Raw genomic sequence first — 16,517 nt, 5'->3', positions numbered from 1 at the left:
GCATGTTTCACTGTTATTAGACACTGTGACAAAGTCACTGGTATTGTGTCAGAAGGGAGGTATGTGTCGCTGATACCCTTAGGTACTACTTATTAGGCCGCAAATTCAAACTGGTCTCAGACCATGCCCCCCTGAGATGAATGAGGGAATGGATGGGAAAAAATGCCCGGGTGACCAGGTGGTTCCTGTCCCTCCAGAACTTTAGTTTTTTGGTAGAGGATAGGCCCGGGAAACTGCATTCTAATGCAGCTTTGGGCAGAGGGGGGGGATATGTGACAAAGTCACTGGTATTGTGTCAGAAGGGAGGTATGTGTCACTGAGACTCTTAACCTCAGTGATGTGAAAACATGCAAGTTCTCCTGCACAAGTAGGTGCAGAGAGAGTTAATAGAACCATATTTACAAGGGAATGTTTTCAGTGGATAACAAAGTGCAGGAGGGATGTTATCCACCATCCCTCCAATCAGGTGAGTGTCTGGGCTTTAAATAGCCAGCCCTGAAACTCAGGTGATGTTTAGTACATGGGGAAATTTTGCTCCAGGAAGGAGCTAGCACTTGCCATGCTGAACCTGTGTGTGGCTAATTTGTGAGTGGCCAGACCTTGGACGAGGTACGGACTGGGCTGCAAGTTTTGTATTTTTTTTTGTCCTGTTAGCCAAACGGGCTGTGTTTTCTTTATGGACTCCAGAGTGTTTTATGACTGCTAAATAAACTAACCCGAAAATTTAAAGAGACATTATCCTGTATTTTACCTCTGCATACAGCCAAGCTTGTCACTATACCACAAGTGGTGTTAGAATTGCGGGCAACACTCCCAGCGAACACGTGTGACTGTCACAGGAAGACCTGCATGTCCTGGGAGAAGTCGGCCAGCAAGTGACGCTGGACAAGATGGAGGACCTCCTTAAGCATTTGTTGCAGGCGCAGCAAGTGCAGCACCAACAGCAGCAAACGCAGCACCAGCAGATGCTACAGCAACAGCAGATGGTTCAATAGGAGATCAGCTTATGCAGCAGCTCCAGCTCCAGCAGCAGGCCTACCGGTACCAGTGCCGACAACAGCAGCAGATTGCTTTGCTCGCAGAGGCAATTCGTGGCTCGGCAACAGCTCCAACAATAAGGTCACTGGACGACTTTTCTGTCCGAAAGGCAGTAACGGGAGCACTGCAGAAAATGACTCCGGGTGATGGCGTATAAGCTTTTCTGACGGTGTTCGAGAGGGTCGCTGAGAGGGAGAGGCTGCCGCCAGAGCAATGGGCAGAGGTGTTGGTGCCATACCTGACGGGGAAACCCCAGAAAGCATATTATGAGTTAGCCTTGCAGGACGCCAGAGAATATGCAAAATTAAAGACTGAAATTTTGGCACGCTTAGGGGTAACAATGACTGTCAAGGCACAGCACGTTCACCGCTGGGCGTATCACCACGAGAAACCACCGCGCTCCCAAATGTTTGACCTGTTGCAAAAATGGCTGCAACCAGAATCTTCTACTCCGGCACAGATCATAGAGCGAGTAGTAATGGATCGGTTCTTGCACTCCTTACCGAGGCCGGTGCAGACTTTGGTTGCCAAGGGTGATCCCCGGAACGTAGATGGGTGTGCGGGTAAATACACGGGGATGCAAAGGATTACCCTTTTGCCAGAGTAACAATACAAACTGACTGTGGAGGTGAGTCCCATGAGGTGGGTGTGGTTAGGGATTTGCTCTACCTGGTGATAATAGGGCGAGACTTCAGTCTGTTCTGGGACTTGTGGCGGAAAGCAGGGGGTGCCAAGTGTCTCAACCGGGAGCCGGTCACCCCATGATGCATCACCATCGCAGTCAGAGACCGATCACTTCCCCGTGTGTCCTTGCGGGGGACGAAGACGAGATGGTGAGCCCGGAAGACAAGGTATCTGGGGGGGACTTTGGGACTGCGCAGATGCAGAATCTCACCTTGAAATTTGCATTTGACAATGGGTCTGTGATCAATGGGGTTGCTCAGGAGCCGGGGCTGACACCAGGTTCCCATATTTTGCACTTAATGGGGAGCTTCTTTATAGGGTCACTAACCCAAAAGGGGAGGTAATAGAGCAGTTGGTAGTGTCGGGACCCTATAGGCGTAGAGTGTTAGGCCTGCCCCATTCTCACATCTTGGGTGGGCATCTAGGGGTAGATAAGACTCGGGAGCGGGTCCTACAAAGGTTCTACTGGCCTGAAGTTCACCGGGAGATTGTGAACTTCTGCCGGTCATGTCCCACCTGTCAGCTAACGGCTTCCATGTCCCATTTCCGGAGCCCCTCGTGCCCTTACCTCTCATAGAGTTCCCATTTGACCGGGTCGCCATGGACCTTGTCAGGCCCCTGGTGAAGTCCGCCCAGGGCCACCAATACATTCTGGTCATATTGGACTATGCTACGCGATATCCGTAAGCGGTACCGTTAAGAAATTCCTCCGCTAGAAGTATCTCCAGGGAGCTGGTACATATTTTCTCCTGGACAGGTCTGCTAAAGGAGATCCTGACGGATCAGGGAACTCCGTCTGTGTCGAAGATGATGAGAGAATTGTGTAAGGCCCTCCAAATAACACAACTCCGAACATCTGTATATCACCCGCAGATGAACGGACTGGTAGAACGGTTCAACAAGACTTTAAAGTTGATGTTAAGGAAAGTTGTGGAGAAGGATGGGCGAGACTGGGATTGCATGCTGCCGTATCTGTTGTTTCCCAGAGCTCTACAAGGTTCTCGCCGTTTGAACTGCCATCCTCTCGGTCTTCTGGATATAGCAAAGGAGACCTGGGAAGCAGAGGTTACACCCCATCGGAGTGTCATCGAGTATGTGGCCTAAATGCAGGACCGGATTGAAAGGGTAATGCCAGTGGTGAAGGAGAGCCTTCTACAGGCACAAGAAGCCCAGGCGAGGGTCTACAATCGGGTCGCAAGGCTGAGACAATTCAGCCCGGGAGATCGGGTGTTGGTACCCATGGTCGAGAGTAAGTTCCTGGCTAACTGGCAAGGACCATACGAAGTAGTTGAGAAGCTGAGTGAAGTCAACTACAAGGTCCACTAGCCGGGTAGAAGGAAGCCATACCAGATCTACCACATCAACTTACTGAAGCCGTGGCGAGACAGGGAGCCGGTGGAAGCTCCATCCCTTGGGGCAAATCCTGAAGCCAGGGTCGAGGACGTTACAGTGGCAGAGACACTATCACCAGCCCAGAAACAACAGTGCCGAGAACTCTTGCAGAGAAACCGAGACCTGGATGTACGCAAGTTGTGGAGCATGAGATCCTGATGGAACTGCATGTATGGGTGAACCAAAGGCCATATTGAATTCCCGAAGTCCGCCGTGAGGTGATCTCCAAGTAGGTGAGGAGAAGTTTGAGCCTGGGCGTTATCGAGGAATCTAAGAGCAGCTGGTCCAGCCCGATTGTTCTTGTGCCTAAGCCGGACGGAGAATGGCGGTTCTGCAACGATTACAGGAAGCTAAACGACGTGTCCAAGTTTGACGGCTACCCGATGCCCCGGGTCGATGAGCTTATTGAGAGGCTGAGGCCTGCCAGGTACATCACTACCCTGGACCTAACAAAAGGTTACTGGCTGATTCGCATGGCCCCAGGGGCCAAGGAGAAAATGGCCTTTTCTTTCCCCATGTACTGAACACCACCTACACTAGGATGCCGTTCAGGCTGCAGGGAGCCCCAGCTACCTTCCAGAGGGCCATGGACCGGATTCTAGGCTCACATATAAAATATGCTGCCACTTATTTGGACTACATCGTGATTTTCAGCCCAGATTGGGGAACCCACCTGCAGACGGTCCAGGCAGTACTGGATGCATTGAGAAACGCCGGGTTTACCATAAACCCAAGAAAAGGCTCCATATGAAAGGAAGAGGTGAAATACTTGGGCTACATGGTTGGACGGGGCGAAATAAAATCGCAAATGAACAAGGTGGAGGCAATCCAGAATTGCCCACAACCAGCCTCCAAGAATTGCCCACAACCAGCCTCCAAGAAACAGGTGCGGGCCTTTCTGGGTATCATGGGGTATTATCGGCGGTTTATCCCGAATTTCTCCACAATAGCGGCATCCCTAACCGACTTACTTAGAGGTACGAAGACAGCGATGGCTAACTGGTCTTCTGAGGCAGAGATAGTGTTCCAGGAGCTGAAACGCGCCCTTTGTAACCAGCCGGTCTTGATAGCACCTGACTTCCGTAAAGAGTTTGTACTCCAGACGAACGCCTCAGGTGTCGGCATAGGAGGGGTCTTATCGCAGGAGGTAAATGGGGAAGAACACCCCATTCTGTATCTGAGCAGAAAACTCTCGGCCTGCGAAAAGAATTATGCAATCGTGGAAAAGGAGTGCCTAGCCGTCAAGTGGGCGGTGGATACCCTTAGGTACTACTTATTAGGCCGCAAATTCAAACTGGTCTCAGACCATGCCCCCCTGAGATGAATGAGGGAATGGATGGGAAAAAATGCCCGGGTGACCAGGTGGTTCCTGTCCCTCCAGAACTTTAGTTTTTTGGTAGAGGATAGGCCCGGGAAACTGCATTCTAATGCAGCTTTGGGCAGAGGGGGGGGGATATGTGACAAAGTCACTGGTATTGTGTCAGAAGGGAGGTATGTGTCACTGAGACTCTTAGCCTCAGTGATGTGAAAACATGCAAGTTCTCCTGCACAAGTAGGTGCAGAGAGACTTAATGGAACCACATTTACAAGGGAATGTTTTCAGTGGATAACAAAGTGCGGGAAGGATGTTATCCACCATCCCTCCAATCAGGTGAGGTGAGTGTCTGGGCTTTAAATAGCCAGCCCTGACACTCAGGTGGTGTTCAGTGCCTGGGGAAATTTTGCTCCAGGAAGGAGCTAGCACGTGCTGTGCTGAACCTGTGTGTGGCTAATTGTGAGTGGCCAGACCTTGGCCGAGATATGAACTGGGCTGCAAGTTTTGTATTTTGTTTTGTCTCTTTAGCCCAACAGGCTGTGTTTTCTTTCTGGACTCCAGGGTGGTTTATGACTGCTAAATAAACTAACCCAAAAATTTAAAGAGACAGTATCCCGTGTTTTACCTCCGCATAAAGCCGAGCTTGTCGCTATACCAATACACCCAAAAAAAACATGTGGGGATCGCTCGTGCATGGCAGGCAATCCCCATGAGTTTTTTTGGCTGTATAACAGCCGCGAAACATATGGGGCGGAGACTCGAGCATGTCACTCGAGCACCTGCGATACTCGGTGCATACCTGAGTATCCGATGCAAACTCAAGTAGCGGGCACTTGCGCTCAACACTAGTCGCCATATCATCATCTCTTTTTTTTCTTTACTTTTGAAAAAATCCCAAACCCAGCACAACCCTAAACCTAGCACAATCCTAACCCTGGCACAACCCTAACCCTAGAGTTTATTTTTTACCCCTTTCATTGTGCGGTATAAGTGATTAGACGTCTCTATTCTTCTGGTTGGTGCAATTACAGCGATACCAGATTCATATCGGGTTTTTATGATTGACAGCTGTCACACACTAAAAAAAACTTTATTTTGCAAAGACTAATTTTTGCATTGCCATATTTTGAGACCTATAATTTTTCCATATTTCGGCCGACAGAGTCATGTGATGGCTTGATTTTTGCGGGACAAGTTGATGTTTTTATTGTACCATTTTCGGGCACGTGACATTTTTTGATCGCTTTCTATTCTGATTTTTGGGAGGCAGAATAAACAAAAACCAACAATTAAGGAATTTTTTTTTTATTCCATTCTGCGTGTGGTGAAATTGATAAGGTAGCTTTATTCTTCGGGTCAGTACGTTTACAGCGGTACCACATTTTATATACCGTAGTTTTTTTATGTTTTCGCTCTTTTTTACACAAAAACTATTTTATAGAAATAATAATTTTTTTGTATCGCTTTATTCTGAGAGCTATAACTTTTTTATTTTTCAGCTGATGGAGCTGTATGGCGGCTTGTTTTTTGCGGGATGACGTTTTAAGTAGTACCATTTTTATTTACATTCATCTTTTCGGTCGCGTTTCATTCCATTTTTTGTTTGGCAGTATGATAATAAAGCATTGTTTTTTGCTTCATTTTTTATTTTTATTTTTTTTACCGTGTTCACTAAAGGGGTTAACTAGTGGGACAGTTTTATAGGTCATGCGGTGATACCAAATATGTGTACTTTTATTTATTTATTTATTTTCGGAATATTTATTTATGGGTACAGTATATTTTTATTTTTTGGTATTATTTTTAAAAAAATATTTTTACAATTTTTTCCAATTTCTGACACTTTTTTTTTACTTTTACACTTTGTCCCACTATGGGACTTTCACTTTTTGCAGGCTGATCGCTTGTATAGCACAGAGATGCGGCAGCAGCAGCATCTTTATGCTATACAGGCTCTCAGCCTGCATGCAGAAGTTACTTTGATCGTGCACTGCGCATGATCAAAGTAAGTTCCTGATGCCTGGTGACCCGGATGTCGTCATGACGACATTGGGTCAGGTTACCATGGCAACTACCAGGACCCGGCACAGACAGCGCGGGACGCCGGAAACAAGGTAAGTAAGCCGCACTTACCTCCCCTTGCTCCCGGAATGCTGCGATCGACTTTGATCGCAGCATTTTGGGGGTTAATGTGCCAGGAGTGGTGCGGCACCACTCCTGGCACATAGCACCGGGTGTCAGCTGTGAGAATTTGCTGACACTCCCGGCGGCAATCACCCCGCACAGGTTGTGTGTGGGCCCGATGGCGTGATGCATAATAGTACGTACCTGGTCCAATAGGCCCAGGGCGGTGAGACGTGCTATTACTGATCACATCAGAAAGGGGTTAACAATACTTTTATATCTTTCCTTTAGCAGAGACGTTTCAGGGGATACAACTGGGGCATGTGCCCTGCTTTAAGGGTGTCAGAAAAAGTACATGTGAGCCAAGGTAATTAGGTACACAATTAGGAATATTAACTAAACTTTTTACCTGAGTTAGGGAAAGCCAATATATGGTTCTGTTTTTAGCTACCTGCAAAAACTATCCAGGATTAAGTCCAATATTCAATAACTTATCTATCAGATCTTTATGTGGAGCAATATCAAAGTCTTTGCTGAAATCCAGACAGGTGAAAGGTTTAACAGCCCATTAACTGCTGGTAGTAAACGTGGCCCACTGTGCAGATCAAGTTGTACTTGGAATATGTGGTCTCCCAAATGCTGTGGTGCCTTTAGCAAAAAGGTCAACAGCCCTGTATTGTAATAATCTAATTGAAATTATATGATCAGAATCCACTTAGTGTGAAAATTATGGGGGCAATATAGATGGAAGAAAATATTTTTTAATAATATTATATAGACCTGCATTCAATAATTCTTCCCTGCATTAGTCAGTAATCATGGTTGAAGATTTAGCATAGATTATATTACATAATTATACATATGCTGAGCTGTCAACAAACAAATGGTCCTCATATGGGCTTAGTTTAACTATTATTGTAGTGAGTTTATATAAAATACATTACATATGATTTATAAAGAATATGATTAACCATTAGACAAATAACTTGACAGTTCTATAGTTTGAATATCTGATGACTTATTCTTCTAATATGTGTAATCCATGTGAGTATGGACTCCAATAACAAGAACAAAGGAGTTTAGAGTTTTACCAGTTACAGGACCATGGGCTGTGCTTGTCATTGTGGCTTATATGCATGTTATCATATTTTATGTGAATGGGAATAAATTGCAATGACAGATACAGTGCATGGTGTGAGGGGTCAGCTCTGTGGTAGGCGCTGGTTCACACTGGGATGCAGTCCAATGGTTCAAAACAAACTGATGGTTAATTACATGTCCATAAACCAGGCGGGAAACAAAAATAACAGCCCCTTTCAGGTTCCAAAAAGGTATAACAGAACAAAACAGAAAATAACAAGTTCATATGACGCGCCCCTGGGCCTACTTGGTGTAGCGTTGCGCACGCGGGGACTACCCGGAGCCGGGCCTGTTGGGGGTAGTAGTCTCGTGGCGGTGACCCGGTCCGTGCCCAGGGAGTCAAACTGTGTGGCTGAGTATTAGCAGTAGATGTTGGACGACTACGCCACCCGTTGAATGCAGCTATGGAGCTGCCGCTGCAGGGCAGACCGCTGAGGCCGATGGAAGGATTGTGCAGCGTGGATGGTATAACCCCCAACGGGAGGGGTATGGCCTCAGGGCAGCCGACGTGGATGATGGGGGTAGCAGGAACCACTCAGAGACGATGCGGTGTAGTTCAGGGTCTTTACTGGTGATAAAGATAGACCCTCCCGGAGTACTGGCTAGCGATCGGGGCCTGGTCAGTCTTTGAGCAGATGGGATTTCCCCTGGCCAGGCGGAGTTGTAGGCCTCCCCAACTAACTGCACTCTTCTGGCTACCTTGCTAGAGGCGGGTAAAAGTAGCCCACGTCCCTGAGTGTACCGTGTGGTGCTCACCCGTATGGCCGGTGACTCGGGGCCTTCTAGTGGCTTCCGCTCCACGACGGCGGTGCTGGTCCCACGCGTGTGACCGTGCCTTCAGGTTTCTTGGCCAGAGGACCTGAAATCCCCTGCCGGTCGGTTTCTGCTGCTGGGTAAGGATTAGTCCCCACAGCCTCGGACTCCGGGTCCGGTGGTAACTCTTCAATCAGGGCGAGCTCTACAGCTGCCAGCCCCTGATTCCTTTTTAGCACGACTTCCCCAGAGCTCCTGATCTCTCTTTCCTATAGCTGCTTCTCCTCTTCTTAACTCATTAACCCTGCCTCAGCCCCAGTTTTATATAGGGGAAGTTCTTCCCCTCCCAGGACTGGGCAGGAGGTGTGGCATGCATAGGATTCCTGACCAAGAGACCTCCCACCTGCTCTCAGACATAATATTGCTATTACTGTGGAAACCAGACCCCTGGGGTGCCACACATACAGCACGGCCTCAGCCGTTTAAATGCAGATGCCTTTCTCTGCCTTCATCAAGGTCTGAGCCCATGCAAGCCTGCTCAGCTTGCACAACACATAGACAGCCTGAGACACGTGCAGCTGTCTTAAATCAAGCCTTACAAGACCTAGACTGGTGATAAGTGAGCGGCTGATCCCCCCAGCTTTTTCAGCTGCTCGTAAAACCCGGTCCTATAATCCGATCCCATTAAACTCTTCTCAGCACTATGTGTGCTGGAGCCTGCTTTCCGAGTCCTACATCACCAAGGCTTGGCACCTTGGGGACACATACCTCCCGTCCATGACCTGTCCGGCTGCAACAGTACAATGGATAACAATGGCACTGTATTCAGTAAAACTTCAAACTCCGTTGAAAAGAGCTACTTTACATTTGTGCTCATGGCAACACTGCCAGTTCTGGCAACTCACTGCTATAAATGAACTTTGGACCCTTATCACTGATTTTATGAATGCACTGAGATAAAAGATCTCCCCAAAACCACAACTGTTAGAATACACTAAAGAGTCTGTACTGTACTTTTATTTTTGTCAAAAGGTATCTTTTCCATCTGGTTATTGATGGGCTACACCTTCAAGCACCTATGGAGAATGGTCAATTAAGGTATAAATACTGTGTTTAAAATTAATTTGTAAAATTTTTGTAGTTGCCATATTCCTTAAAAAGTCTAAAGCAATAATTCCAAAAACATTGCGATGCTGTGTAAAATGGAAAGAAAACGAGAATGCAATGATTTGGAAATCTCTTATAGCCATACGTTATTCACTCGAAATGAGCGGATCTTTTGAAATTCGAATTCACGGGCTTTGCCTAATTTTCTCCAAAAATTAGTTTTATGACAAATAAATTTGTACCAATCACATAAACAAAACATGTCTAATTGCCTGAAAATATGTATAGATCACTGTGTTCCCCTTGAAGTTAATTGAACACGTTTTGAGCTCTGTAATGCAAACAAATCCTTTTCAATGTCCAAATGACTTTAAGCTACAGTGGGTACGGAAAGTATTCAGACCCCTTTAAATTTTTCACTCTTTGTTTCATTGCAGCCATTTGGTAAATTCTAAAAAGTTCATGTTTTTTCCTCATTAAAGTACACTCTGCACCCCATCTTGACTGAAAAAAACAGAAATGAAGAAATTTTTGCAAATTTATTAAAAAAGAAAAACTGAAATTTCACATGGTCATAAGTATTCAGACCCTTTGCTCAGTATTGAGTAGAAGCACCCTTTTGAGCTGGTACAGCCATGAGTCTTCTTGGGAATGATGCAACAAGTTTTTCACACCGGGATTTGGGGATCCTCTGCCTTTCTTCCTTGTAGATCCTCTCCAGTTCCGTCAGGTTGGATGGTGAACGTTGGTGGACAGCCATTTTCAGGTCTCTCCAGAGATGCTCAATTGGGTTTAGGTCAGGGCTCTGGCTGGGCCAGTCAAGAATGCTCACAGAGTTGTTCTGAAGCCACTCCTTTGTTATTTTAGCTGTGCGCTTAGGGTCATTGTCTTGTTGGAAGGTGAACCTTCGGCCAAGTCTCAGGTCCAGAGCACTCTGGAAGAGGTTTTCATCCAGGATATCTCTGTACTTGGCTGCATTCATGTTTCCTTCAATTGCAACCAGTCGTCCTGTCCTTGCAGCTGAAAAACACCCCCATAGCATGATGCTGCCACCACCATGTTTCACCGTTCGGATTGTATTGGGCAGGTGATGAGCAGTGCCTGGTTTTCTCTACACATACCGCTTAGAATTATCACCAAAAAGTTCTATCTTCGTCTCATCAGACCAGGGAGTCTTATTTCTCATAGTCTGTGAGTCCTTCATGTGTTTTTGAGCAAACTCTATGCGGGCTTGCACTGAGGAGAGGCTCCGTCGGGCCACTCTGCCATAAAGGCCCGACTGGTGGAGGGCTGCAGTGATAGTTGACTTTGTGGAACTTTCTCCCATCTTCCTACTGCATCTCTGGAGCTCAGTCACAGTTATCTTGGGGTTCTTCTTTACCTCTCTCACCAAGGCTGGACGGCCAGATATAGGAAGACTTTTGGTGGTCCCAAACTTCTTCCATTTAAGGATTATGGAGGCCACTGTGCTCTTAGGAACCTTGAGTAATGCAGAAATTCTTTTGTAACCTTGGCCAGATCTGTGCCTTGCCACAATTCTGTCTCTGAGCTCCTTCGGCAGTTCCTTTGAGCTCATGATTCTTATTTGGTCTGACATGCACTGTGAGCTGTGAGGTCTTATATAGACAGGTGTGTGCCTTTCCAAATCAAGTCATATCAGTTTAATTAAACACAGCTGAACTCTAATGAAGGAGTAGAACCATCTCAAGGAGGATCACAAGGAAATGGACAGCATGTGGCTTAAATATGAGTGTCTGAGCAAAGTGTCTGAATACTTATGCCCATGTGATATTTCAGTTTTTCTTTTTTTAAAAAATTGCAAAAATGTCTACATTTCTGTTATTTTTCAGTCAAGATGGGGTGCAGAGTGTACGTTAATGAGAAAAAAAATGAACTTTTTAGAATTTACCAAATGGCTGCAATGAAACAAAGAGTGAAAAATTTAAAGGGGTCTGAATACTTTCCGTACCCACTGTATGTGGATAAGGAAAAATGAATGAATGGATGATAACCAAAGGTAACCAACAGTATATTTAACACACTGCAGTATCAGACTTTTTAGACTACTTAAATTGTATAATCGGTCTTAAAATTCTCCCTTTTTGGGGGGTGCAGATTCATGCATTGCTGTTGTTTATAGACAGGTGGAGCAAATGGAAGATGGAAGAAGCTGTGGCATTTTCACCTGGTTGGGTGCAACAATTATCTCTGTTTGGGGAGTATAAAAAGCTTTCCATTATGCTAAATGAAGAAATAGCTTTTACTGGACATAGGCTATCCAAAATTATCCCTTTAATTAGGGAGATAAAATAGGTGTAATGTACTGTTTTGAATGTGATAAACTAATGGCCTCTCAACTGGAAGTGAGAAAAAGATCCTTTTTGGGGGGTTCACAACTTGTTTGCTAATTAACAAATGATTAGGTAATTACAAAGGTGTTTTTTCAACCTTAACAAAAATTACCCCCTTTTTTTTTAAGAGAAAAGAGGAGTACTTTTTTGAACGTGAAGAAGTTATGGCTAGTTGTTACCAAGCCTTTTCAAAAATTAGCCCTATTTTGAGAGCAGTTTCTTGAGGGTACAGAACATGAGAAGACGTTTCCTAGCATTAGTAGCATTGCTTAGCACCATAAAACAAATGGTCAGCCAGGAGATGTACAGTTATATGAAAAAGTTTGGGCACCCCTATTAATCTTAAGCTTAATGTTTTATACAGATTGGTGTTTTTGCAACAGCTGTTTCAGTTTGATATATGTAATAACTGTTGGACACAGTAATGTTTCTGCCTTGAAATGAGGTTTATTGTACTAACCGAAAATGTGCAATCTGCATTCAAACAAAATTTGTCAGGTGCATAAGTATGGGCACCCTTATCATTTTCTTGTTTTAAATACTCCTACCTACTTTTTACTGACATACTAAAGCACTTTTTTGGTTTTGTAACCTCATTGAGCTTTGAACTTCATAGCCAGGTGTATGCAATCATGAGAAAAGCTACTTAAAGTGGCCACTTGCAAGTTGTTCTCCTGTTTGAATCTCCTCTGAAGAGTGGCATCATGGGCTCCTCAAAACAACTGTAAAATGATCTGAAAACAAAGATTATTCAACATAGTTGTTCAGGGGAAGGATACAAAAAGCTATCTCAGAGATTTAACCTGTCAGTTTCCACTGTGAGGAACATAGTAAGGAAATGGAAGAACACAGGGACAGTTCTTGTTAAGGCCAAAAGTAGCAGGCCAAGAAAAGCATCAGAAAGGCAGAGAAGAAGAATGGTGAGATCAGTCAAGGACAATCCTCAGACCACCTCCAGAGAGCTGCAGCATCAACTTGCTGCAGATGGTGTCACTGTTTATCGGTCAACTATACAACGCACTTTGCACAAGGAGAAGCTGTATGGGAGAGTGATGCGAAAGAAGCCGTTTCTGCAAGCACGCCACAAACAGAGTCGGCTGAGGTATGCAAAAGCACATTTGGAGAAGCCAATTTCTTTTTGGAAGAAGGTCCTGTGGACTGATGAAACCAAGATTGAGTTGTTTGGTCATACAAAAAGGCGTTATGCATGGCGGCAAAAAAAACACAGCATTCCAAGAAAAACACTTGCTACCCACAGTAAAATTTGGTGGAGGTTCCATCATGCTTTGGGGCTGTGTGGCCAATCCCGGCACCCGGAATCTTGTTAAAGTTGAGGGACACATGGATTCCACTCAGTATCAGCAGATTCTTGACAATAATGTTCAAGAATCAGTGATAAAGTTGAAGTTACGCAGGGGATGGATCTTTCAGCAAGACAATGATCCAAAACACCGCTCCAAATCTACTCAGGCATTCATGCAGAGGAACAATTACAATGTTCTGGAATGGCCATCCCAGTCCCCAGACCTGAATATCATTGAACATCTGTGGGATCATTTGAAGAGGGCTGTCCATGATCGGCGACCATCAAACTTAACTGAACTGGAATTGTTTTGTAAAGAGGAATGGTCAAAAATACCTTCATCCAGGATCCAGGAACTCATTAAAAGCTACAAGAAGCGACTAGAGGCTGTTATTTTTGCAAAAGGAGGATCTACTAAATATTAATGTCACTTTTCTGGTGAGGTGCCCATACTTATGCACCTGTCAAATTTTGTTTGAATGCAGATTGCAAATTTTCTGTTAGTACAATAAACCTCATTTCAAGGCAGAAACATTACTGTGTCCAACAGTTATTACATATATCAAACTGAAATAGCTGTTGCAAAAAAAACAATTTTTATAAAACATTAAGCTTAAGATTAATAGGGGTGCCCAAACTTTTTCATATAACTGTATGACTGGCGTGGCTGAGGTAGAGGGTTAAGACATGGCAGACAAGTAGATGCTTGGTAGTTTAAGTACAGTGAGGTGTATGACTTTGTTTGTTGAAGTGCGCCAAGTTGTCGCAATGACAGAAAAAACATCTTGTTCATTATGTCAAATTTAATGTAGATGTTGCTGCTGCCTCGGCTACTTGTTGTAGCCGTAATGCTGGCATAGGCTGGGGAATGTTGTGTCTGAATGCATTGCAGAGAGGTCTGCTAGTCAGTCGTGCAGGGAACAGGCGTTTGCTAGATGAAATCTTTCAGGTAACAGAGCCAATTTGCACTTTCTTTTGGAAGCTAGAAAAAATTCCCCCATTTAGCTTTATCAGCAAGGGTCTAAAAGAATGGTGATCCAATAGTCATTACTTTGCTTCATGTTAATAATAACCATGTCCTCCCACAAGCATTGCAAGCTATAGTTTGTCATGCCTGCCAGCCCGATTGAGAACCCCATTGGATCATTGTTGTAACCCTACTGTAACGGTTGCTTGTTATGGCCAGAGTTGAACTTATCGTTATTTTCTGACTGTCTGCCTCGTTCCCTGCCTGCACCAAGTCTAGGTCCTTCTACACATCAGCATGCTGTTGCTTCTCCTCGAAATCCTGCAGCATGCAACATGGACCTTGAGGGTCTCCAACAAACACAGGGCTGGAAATGTGTAAATTAGTGTTCTTCCTCACTCCCCACTTGCATGCTAGTGAATGTTTTTTTCAGGACAAATATTAGTAGGGTTACGTCTTATTGCACAAGTCTCTGCTGACATGTTCTGTCACCTCTTCAAAGGGCGTTAGTTTAGTAATTCACAGTCCCACACTGAGTGGTGGTGATGATGAGACAGCTACAAGAGTTAACTGTATATTACTTGAAGCTTTAATTTCTATTCACAGGCTGAAACTGCGACTCCCATTTTAAATTTGGTACATTAGCACTGAATTACTATACCACAATCACAATAAGCCCTATTCCATCCATATGCTGGGTGCTCTGAGCTTCTATCCTTACACATTACAGACATAAAATGACGTTCTTTTGCCAGCCCCTATGTTTTTTACTGCCTGTGATAGCCCCCCTGAATTGGCTGTGCTACATTATGTGATCGGATTGCTGCAGGGCATCAATAGGGAAGCTTGTGCTGCCGCACTTGACGCCACTAGTTCGCTCACTTGGATTTCTGAATAATTTCATTCTTATTTTCTTTATATTTCACAGCGTCCCAATTTTTTGGGAATTGGGATTGTACAAGGATGCACAACACATCCCCTGTAATATCACCACCAAAATATACCCAAGATGATGTATTACTTTCATCCAGTACCTGTGTAATTTGAGACAATGCCAGAACAGATTCACAGGGTCTGCATCACATCAAACGTATTTAAGGCTTTTAGAGTCATTTAAAATTTTGATAAATTTAAAAATTTTTGGTACAGTACTTTGGTACAGTACGTAATGTAATCTTTGATTTATTTGTAATCCAGATCTATTTGACATTTAGTTTGAATCTTATATTTTCTTGCTATAAGTAAACTTTTTAACATAAGCATGTATAGTCCAGAGATATTTGGACAGTGACTGAATCTTCGTGATTTGGGCTCTGCATGCCACTATTTTTTATTTAAAATGAAACAACTGAGATGCAATTGAAATGTAAACTTCCAGGTTTAATCAAAGCGGTTGACCAAAAATATGATGTGAAACGTTTAGTAATTGCAACCATTTTTATACAAAGCCTCCTCATCTCAGGGTCTCAAAAGTAATTGGACAAATTAACTTTTATATAAATAAAATGCCACACCTGGAATCAGACCTTTTACCTGCTTGACAGATGATGTATTAACGAGGGAATAGCCAATGCTGTCTATTAAAAAGTCCTACTATAGCTACAACTGATCCTGGACTTCCTTTTCATGTCCAGTTTGTCCGAAGGTGGGGACAATGATGCCAGCGCTGATTGGACACCGGGCATTAAGTATCATTCCACTGCATCACAGCCCGGAGACTGCGAGTGCTGACACCGCTCCAACAGAGCCGGCACAGGAGGTGAGTATAGACTTCATTATTTTATCGGGGCCGAACATTTAGTTTAAGAAGTGGTTGTCCTAGTAGTGGGCAACCCCTTTAACACCAACATAAAAGTAGATATGCATTAGAACTGTATAATCAATCACTATGTGCACGCTGGCTGGGGACTAGTTATCTTTCTGCTTCAAATTATTGCTGAAATGTTATATAACTCTGGGATTGCTTGTTACAGTACCCCCTAGTGGAAGTCTACATGTATGCACGTGGTTAAATGTAAAATGAGGTCAATAAAACATATACCCGTATGAAGTTAAAAATAGCATTTATAGCACTCTGTTTGCCACTGTACATTGAAACTGTGTTATAGCTATAGTCTGCCATAGGAGCAATGTTTCTAAGGGAGAATAGCTCTGTAGTATGAAAGCCAATAAAATATGTATTTTTGTCACTTTCCATATGAATTTTTCAGAAAAATGTGTATGCCTCTACATGAATCAGGACATATAGTATGGGCTCATAAACGCCTATAGGTTCTGCATAACAGATCTCTGTCTCATGGTTTCTGCATTCAGACATTCTGCATTCAGATGTTCATGATTTTA

General features: G+C 44.2%; 1 protein-coding gene across 5 annotated transcripts in view; it reads left to right on the top strand.

Annotated features, from left to right (window-relative positions):
- Positions 1 to 16,517, top strand: part of SDSL (serine dehydratase like) — a 156,867-nt gene that overhangs the window by 104,836 nt on the left and 35,514 nt on the right. Inside the window, exon 2 of one of the 5 annotated variants that reach the window (XM_073672218.1) lies at positions 15,809 to 15,933. The exons of the other annotated variants lie outside the window; for them this stretch is intronic. The gene's annotated coding sequence lies outside the window, so the exon portion shown is untranslated. The remainder of the gene's footprint in view (positions 1 to 15,808; positions 15,934 to 16,517) is intronic. 5 annotated transcript variants of the gene reach the window in all.

The sequence above is a fragment of the Phyllobates terribilis genome, unplaced genomic scaffold (assembly GCF_046119375.1).
Source record: "Phyllobates terribilis strain yellow unplaced genomic scaffold, ASM4611937v1 Scaffold_1__5_contigs__length_1240528914, whole genome shotgun sequence".
NCBI lineage: Eukaryota > Metazoa > Chordata > Amphibia > Anura > Dendrobatidae > Phyllobates > Phyllobates terribilis.
The sequence above is the reverse complement of the archived record's forward strand: the minus strand, read 5'-3'. Positions and strand labels throughout refer to the sequence as shown.